The 8,395-nt window shown below is 34.2% G+C and overlaps 1 long non-coding RNA gene across 1 annotated transcript; it reads left to right on the forward strand.

Moving 5' to 3' along the window:
- Positions 1-471: 471 nt before the first annotated feature.
- LOC139976923 (uncharacterized) lies at positions 472-3,879 on the forward strand. The gene is made up of 4 exons (XR_011796319.1): positions 472-613; positions 1,500-1,683; positions 2,022-2,235; positions 2,755-3,879. It is a non-coding gene; the product is annotated as an uncharacterized lncRNA (long non-coding RNA).
- Positions 3,880-8,395: the final 4,516 nt, after the last annotated feature.

An 8,395-nucleotide genomic window follows, 5' to 3' on the forward strand; every position in this document is an offset into this window, starting at 1 on the left:
CAAAGATGTGGTATAACATATGTCTGATCACTGAATTGTTTATTCTATTTGGTACATTAAGGTAAAATGAAAAATTCACATATTACATTTATGAGAGAGTTCTTCCAGATAGTATATGAATACGTAGCATAGAAATACATCAAAAGATTGAGACGAGTTCGCATCTATATTTAGATCAGTGATTCATAGTCTAAGAAATTAAGACGCATATTGCCAAGTCAAGATCAAGATAAAAATAATTAATGTTTAAATTGTATTATGATTTAATCCTTTCTTATTTACTGTTGTTTTAAATTTTTGATATCAATTAATGATATTTGTAATTTTCATTGACATAAAACTCTCAAATTAGGAGGCCAAAGACAATTTTTTCAATTTTTTTGATAATCACATTTTCTACGAGGTTTAAGTTGAACTTTGACTTCAACACCATATTCAATTTCGAAACCGAGGAGCAACGGCAACTTGCATTGCATAGCGTAAGCATTGCTTGGTATGGTTGAATACGATCACTCTAAGCAACTTTCAACTGTTAATCACCCAAGAAGATCTATATAAGAATGGAAGTATTAACCGCCACCATCGGCCTACATGTTGTTCCTTAAACTTGGAGGTAAAACTAACGTTAATTGTTAGGCACTGGCACAAAGTAGTATTATGATTAGCATTACGCTACGCGGTTTTGTGACCGTTGTTAGGCTAGCCTTTCGCAATACACAAGTGCAATGACAGTGAGTAGCCTAGGTTTTCTATTGAGTACTGCAGTGCATTCTCAACACTAAACTGTGCATTCTAAACACCAATTAACAATGTGTTATGTGTGTATTGGGCTAGATTGAACAGTCGCACATAATCTTCTAATTTATTTCCAAACAAATGCTGGGACTGAGTTTCAATAGTTGAAGCTTAGGTCTACACTCATTTGGTAAAGATTTCTTGAATTTCCCATGTGAATCTAAATGGGTAGGCTATGTGATATTGAATAAAACAAGGATAGACCTTCAAACTTACTGTTACAGTAGGCTGAACAAATTATGTTGGCTAGTCACCGGTATTATATACTTTAGTACTACTACTAGTAAGACTAAAAAAACGGCTGAAAGACAAACTAACTTAGTGTGACAAAGAACTGTTTCTTCTCTAGCCTAGGTCTAAATAGACTTGTTAAGTGAGCAAGCAAAATAACTTAAAACAATTAGGCCTATAAATAAGTTGGCTCAGTGCATTTGTGTTTCTAAAATCTTGTATTTTTAGATCTTAAAAACAAACAAAGATTTAGCCCATGTTTTATTATCTCTGTAGTCTGGGCATTTGATTCTGGTTGCAATGATGATGACACTCTGGTTCAAATGTTCAGCTTTATACAGTCTGCTTCAAACTTTGGGATTCTTTTTTTAGACTATTGTGGAAGCAAATCTCACATCACTTTGTGGTGACAACTTTATTTCATTTTTTTTTCAAATGATCACTACTGCTGCTTTGCTATTTCCTTTTTCCAGGAAGAATTGAAAAACCAAATATCCAGGTGAGGTTTCTTGTGATGTACGACACCAGTGTAGAGGCAAAAACAGGAGAGGAGAACGTATATGGCTTAAAGACATAATGGTGTAAGATGATATTAAGTGTTTATCCGAGAGTCCAAAAAGCAAAGGAACAAGTGCCATAGAGAAAAAAGATGGAAGGGTGAGTTTAACTATTGTACCCAAATGTGTAATGATATTATTTAAATACTTTTCATAACCTGTTTATATATAATATAAAAAAAAAACAGTCTGGTACATCATTTACGTACAAGCGTCATAAGTTTGGCCAATTTTTTTTTTACTGATTTGGGATAATTATAAACATGGTTATTAAGCTTTGAAAAATAACTTGGTGTTATAGTGCAAAGCTAGTAATTATTTGGTAAAGCTGCTATTCCTGGCTTAATTTTAATGTAAATGTATGTTTATGATAATGTGAGTTATCATGTGCTATATCTGTATATATGCTTACAGGTATATCATATTTTCTGTTCACAGGGCAATATTGGTGCAGATTTTGGGCTTCCTGAAGACAAGTGGGAGGCCATTTGTAGTAAAGAGAAACACTCTATGTTCGTGAAGACTTTACTGGTGTTGATTTGGGGTACCAACACTTTGAAAACGAAAGTCGTTGGGAATGCTTGCACAAGATTCAACAGTGACAGAGATGCAAAACCGCTGTTGTCTCCCGTGAAGGTTAATGCTATGGAAGGTTAGTGATTATGAATAGCTTTCAAACAAGTAACCATTTATATTACAAGCTCATGACTTAGTACACAAGTGTACAATATAATTTACTGAATAAGCTGTTTTTCAGGAGTAAGTAATTTTTTAACACTGACAGAACTATTTATCAGTAGGATTATGCATTCCAGTATCATGAGTTAACAACTGATATCATTTTGGTTGGTTCTTAATTGCCTTTGAGTTCTGACAGGAAGCCTACAATCAAACTACCATAGTGGTGTAGTTTTTCCAACCAAAAGATTGAGCAATCCCAAATTCTAAAAGAATGTTCTTGGTTAGACTGTGATTGCTAGTCCATTCAGGTTGGATACCAACAGATATAAATATCGTGAGACATTCTAAACCATAGGAAAGTTTGACCTTAACTTTCCATGAAAGCACTCATCTAGCAATGCAAGAGAGTTTGTTTAGTTTTAGGACCACACTGTTACTGTTAATCATGATAAGTCAATTCTTAAGTGTTCATACGCTTTGTTTCTTGCAGCACAATTCGTGGAACGTTTGAAAGAAAGCTGCAGTTTACTGAGGAAGCTACAAGGTTCAGCAAATACATATCCGAGAAGCTGACATCAATCGTAAAACAAAGAAGGCCTTAAAACATTAGTATCATATTATTTTTGTCAATGGTTATTGCTTACCATTAAACAGTCTTTAGTTTTATTCAAACTGACAGCATATTGCTGTCACTGACAAGTTAACATTTCAGAGGAATTTTTCCAGACAGTTCTTTTTTCAAAGTAGGATTAAACCCATATTTATCATTATGTTTTTAACAGTTATTGTTTGCCATTATATGGTATTTAGTTTTTAATTAAATTCAGGAAATGGAAAGTATGTTGCTGTTAATTACAACTTAAGTTTTCAATGGAGATCTTCTGGACAGTTTTTTCTTGAAAGTGGTTTAACCATGACTACTATAGACTGATGTTGACTTTCACTTGGCAAAGTCATCTTTCCACTTTTGCCTTTTTTTTAAAGAACTAACATTTCTAGTAATCAGTATGTACAAATGCCATTAAACAGTATTCATATTTTTATTCAAACTCCAGAATAGACAGTATATTGTCGTCACATATGTGTTCAGTATAAATATGCATTACAAATACATGCTTTGTAGGTAAATATTGTTTTTTAAGATCTGATTGGTAGCCAATTTAAGAATGAATTCCTTTCAAAAAGGTTACTGTCTGACTAGCTATTATTATTGTCTGCCTAGCATGCAGAATTGCAGACTACATAGTTTGGTAATGCTTACTCTTGAATAACTTTTATCTATTCAGCTATAACTTTTATTTTGATATAATGATTGATAAAAAAATAACCTTTATATTGTTTTAACAGATAGAGTTTCCTTTCTTAATTGCCACAGCAATACATGAAATCATTGTTTTAATGAACATATTTAGTTGGTATTTCATATTATATGTAAGTTTTTAATGTGTAATATGAAAGCGTTTACTTCAGAAGTTTGCTTTCTTGTTAGACTCCAAATTTATGTTTTCTTTTTCATTGCCCTCAACTTTGCATTATTGTGCAGTACTATACTTTTGCCATTCATGTTTGATCCATTAACTTGTCTTAACTTTGTTGGAATAAAATGATATTTTCAGATATTTGTTAACAGTGCTTTTTACTCCATCTGCTGGAAGTTCTCCCTCGCCTTAACTTGCTTGTTAAGTGTTAGACCTACATCATGTGCAACTGTAAAGAGTAATTTTAAACCTGTTGAAATTCATCGCCACCTGTTTTCACCAGATAACTTGTTGAAAACAATTGAACCTGTGGAAAATCCTACTGTTATAACCAGCTTAAAACCTTCCATACATGTTCTTACCTGTTGAAACGTTTTCAATACCAGTAAAGACATGTTGATAACAGAACCAGTTAAAACCTGTTACCCCTGTTGAAAACAGTTGAAACCAGTTCATACAGTATGTTATTACCAGTTAATAGCTGTTGCCCCTGTTGAAAACAGTTGAAACCTGTTATTACCAGTTAATACCTGTTCATGCCAGTTAAAAGCTGTTGTGCCTGTTGAAACTTGTTGAAAACAGTTGAAACCTGTTAATACCAGTTAAAAACTGTTATGCCTGTTGAAAACAGTTGAAACGTGTTAATACCAGTTAAAACCTGTCAATACCAGTTAACACCCGTTAATACCATTTAATACCTGTTATTACCTGTCACCAAATACCAGTTGCAACAGGTACCTGTTAAAACCAGCTCAACAGGTATTAACTGGAATTTTCACCTGGGCCGTCGTGAGCCAAACGGAACTTTCAGTGTAAAAGGCCCTAACTGAGGGACACCAACTTACCAAAAGACTAAACAAAAATGAATGCCACATCAAACCAAGACCCTTCCTAACCCTCACCATGTTTCTTCTCAGGGAGCTAACTAATGGATGATCCCAGTCCGCTGTGTCGCCCCCAATTTGAGCGATTGAGCAACCTAATTAGTCCGCCTTAAAGTTATTATGTCACTTCTGACTGACTGCAACAGTTGGTTATAATTTCTCATCCTATATCTATTAATCTTACGTTTTGCTGTCAGACAAATTTGTGGAAACCTTGAAAAGTTCGACTAAAACTCTAAAAATATCAACTGTAATACATTCAAAGAAATTACAGAGAAATTCATTTTAATGATATATATTTTGGAACTACAAGATAGCAACTGATATCTAAAAGGGCTGCAACTGTATAGAAGACTTCAATACGTAGATCCCACCAGAGCTCTGCCTCTGTGAATAGGCTCAATTTATTTCAAGGCAATACCCAGCTTTCATCGTCTTATCATGGTATGGGAAGGAACCTTTCTTGAATTTCTAAATTCCCAAATGTCATGAAGTTTATAATATGTGGTTAATTCCTCCTGATGATAAATTTAAGGGATTCTACTTCAAATTCTACATCCGATAATCAATTTCTTAAATCCAGGAATAAGGATAGTAGAAAAAAAAAACTGTTTTATGTTCAATGGTACTTATTTACGTAGCGTATGTTTTGACGGTCTCATAGCAACGACTATAAACGCGTGATTTTGTGTAACCATTTTCCTATCCTCGCTTTGGCAAATTGCGATGGATAGACAGCAATCCACCTATGCTACATAGTACCTCTCTCATACCCATTTTTCATAGAATAACCCTAAAATCATCAGCTGCGGGGATTGCTGAAATGTTTGCAAAGAAAATGTTTAATAAGGTATAACACAGGATATTTGACACCCAATGTACATGGCTTGATCAGTTTGAATTAGAGACAGCCGTTAATCAGTATGAACTGAAGTGTATTATAACACCATAACATATGTTAGACATGTCAGCAGATGCTAATGTGGAAAATTCATAACCCAAAGCTGTTTCAACTATTGATTGGTTACGTGTCTACACATATGACCCTATGTTGAACTTGTAAGTATAACTTGTAAAGATGGTTTAAATTGCTGCATTTAAGCGTTTTACAGTAAAGTGTCACCCACTTTGAGTTAAAATGTGGACAATTTTCTCCCGAAACCTTTATAGTAGACGGGTTAATCCAGTCAATCAGTATTCATAAGATTGTGTGTTTTTCCTTCTATGTAGCAACTGGTCGTCACGGCTGCATGCAGGGACATATGGGTACAGAGATTGCCTTATAAATACTGGGGTGTTTACAATACCACAATCAACAAATTACAATAACACGCTGTCAAAGTTAGTGAACCATTATTGGACGTCTTATTGCACTAATCTTATTACCGAACTACTTAACATCAAAATAAATTAATTAACTTATAATCAAATATTGAATATTATTTGCCCGTTTACGTTATACATTGCATCCTCTATTATATTGCCCCTCTTGTTTCAGTTTCCCATCCCCTGCAACGTTAAACCAATGTTCATACTATCTGTATGAATATAACATAGTAATGTTCTATTTAAGTTCGAAAACTCAAGGGGGTTAAATTTGTCGCATATGGTAACTTCAGGGTTCACCAGTATATGGGGCCACGTTCAGGTCAGTTTCTGGTAGGTCTTCGGGCCAGAGAGAAATCCCGGATTAGCTGCCTATAAGTTTCAATGTTAAAGATCAGGTACTAGTTGCATTCAACTAACAAAATCATACGTTTCTTAATTTATTAACATAGATAATATTTAGCAAGATCGTACTGTTACTTCCAATTACTAGCAATGCATCACTCCGATTGTAATTGCTTCAGTTGTAATATAGTAATATGTTAATGTCTTTACTCAATGCATTCCACTACTCCGTTTAATATGTTTCACTCAGTAACCTGGCAGTTACATTTTCCTCAATGTTTGGATAATGGCCTAACACTAGTCACCTGACGTATGAAAGTTCGATCTAATAATTATTTAGCTATTGGCAAGATAAAACCTTGATAAAATAAATATAATAAATATCCTGCTTGAACGCAGAACTATGTCCACACAGAACAGATGTACTTTACGTTACATAATCATATTTATAAATAGCACAGTTACTTAGACAGCTGTTATAACTTTACATGGAGCAGTTACTTCACAATAAAAAATGACTTAACGTAGCCATGGAGCTATACGAGGATTGAATATCATTCAATATAAATCAACGCATAGACAGTCAAATAAGACTAAAACGAATACATATACAGTGTTGAGGTAGACTTGAAGTGAGCTTGGAACAACGCGAGGTTATATATGTTTTCATATACATTTTGCATTATATTAGAAGTTTACACGTAATTACGTTGGTGGCCAAAAAAAAAGGCGCGCCATACATCTTCCGTGAAGAGTGACATGCATATAATTAACGGTACCTTCCTAGCTGACAATTTAACCTAGTATAAAACATAAGTTGAAACAATGTCAACTTTCAGAATGTAGTAACGTCTTGGACGATACTTTTACTACCTTGCATAAACATAAAATGTCAATTACACTTAAAATAAGTTTATTACATTGGGACTCAAACTATATTACACGTAGGGCTTTATTACATTTATGACAATTTACAATTTTGGAAAATTCACAAGTATATCTCTTGTACCCTTGGGAAGTTAGAAGTTGATGACTAGGCCCAAAAGCTTATGTCAAGAAACTTGCGTTTTTTTTTTTGTGATCTCTGGTCTATTAATGTCATTCCTGATTTATTCCATACTGTTTCTATCGTGTTTGGCTTTAGGCTCTAACACTATACGCTTGGTAGTTCACCTTATTTTACGAAAAGTGCAGGCATAAGTGTTTTGTCCCGACTAGGTTTCATTTGGCCGAACGTTGCAGAAAAAGGAAAAACACGAACGCAGTACCTCCTGCAGTATTTTTACAAGTTTGTTGTATTATCGCCGTTTGCGATTTCAGTATTCAGATATTCAGTTCGCTGAAATTGGATTGCATTTCTTACTTTATTTTGACCCGCCTAGTTTTAAGTCGAGATATTCTCGTACCAATCGTCTTAGAGTTCAGATATCAAACCAATAATTACATTGCCAACTTAGACAGATCATTACGATTGACAACGAAACTTGAATTATAAATAGACATAACCTTGAATGGTAACGTCACTGCTATATGGACAAGAATTTAACAAGAGTGCCTGAACTGAACTAGATCTGATAACTAGAGAATTGGGTTTGTGCCAGTGAGACCAGCCAATCAGATTGATTTTTTTTTATCAAAGTCAATTAGAGAAGTTTTAGTACACATGTAAAAAGGCCAAAATCATACATGAATACAAAATAAATATAAAAAACCCATAAAAAACATAAATTCGGGACAGCCCCATGGTTTCCCCGATTGTCTAGAATAATATACAGTACCACTTAATGGAAATAACAGGAGATGGCAGGAACCTTGTTATACCCAATTGCAATTTATAACCCCCAATCGAAGGATGTAATTGTCAATTGTATGTACCCTACACCTAAAATAATCACTTAGTAACTGTTTGAGAAAAAAACAGAACGTGTCATGTCAGTATCAATTACGGATGTGGGTACAAGCCATCGTCCAAAACAACACACACATTACAGCACCGTTTGAGATTATCTGTGCTATGTATTTGAAGGCAATATCAAGTCCTTGGAGAAATATATATCGATACAGGCGTAGTGACCCTTTATGTGAAAGAAATGAAATG

This window comes from Apostichopus japonicus, chromosome 12 (genome assembly GCF_037975245.1).
Source record: "Apostichopus japonicus isolate 1M-3 chromosome 12, ASM3797524v1, whole genome shotgun sequence".
In the NCBI taxonomy this organism is placed as follows: domain Eukaryota; kingdom Metazoa; phylum Echinodermata; class Holothuroidea; order Aspidochirotida; family Stichopodidae; genus Apostichopus; species Apostichopus japonicus.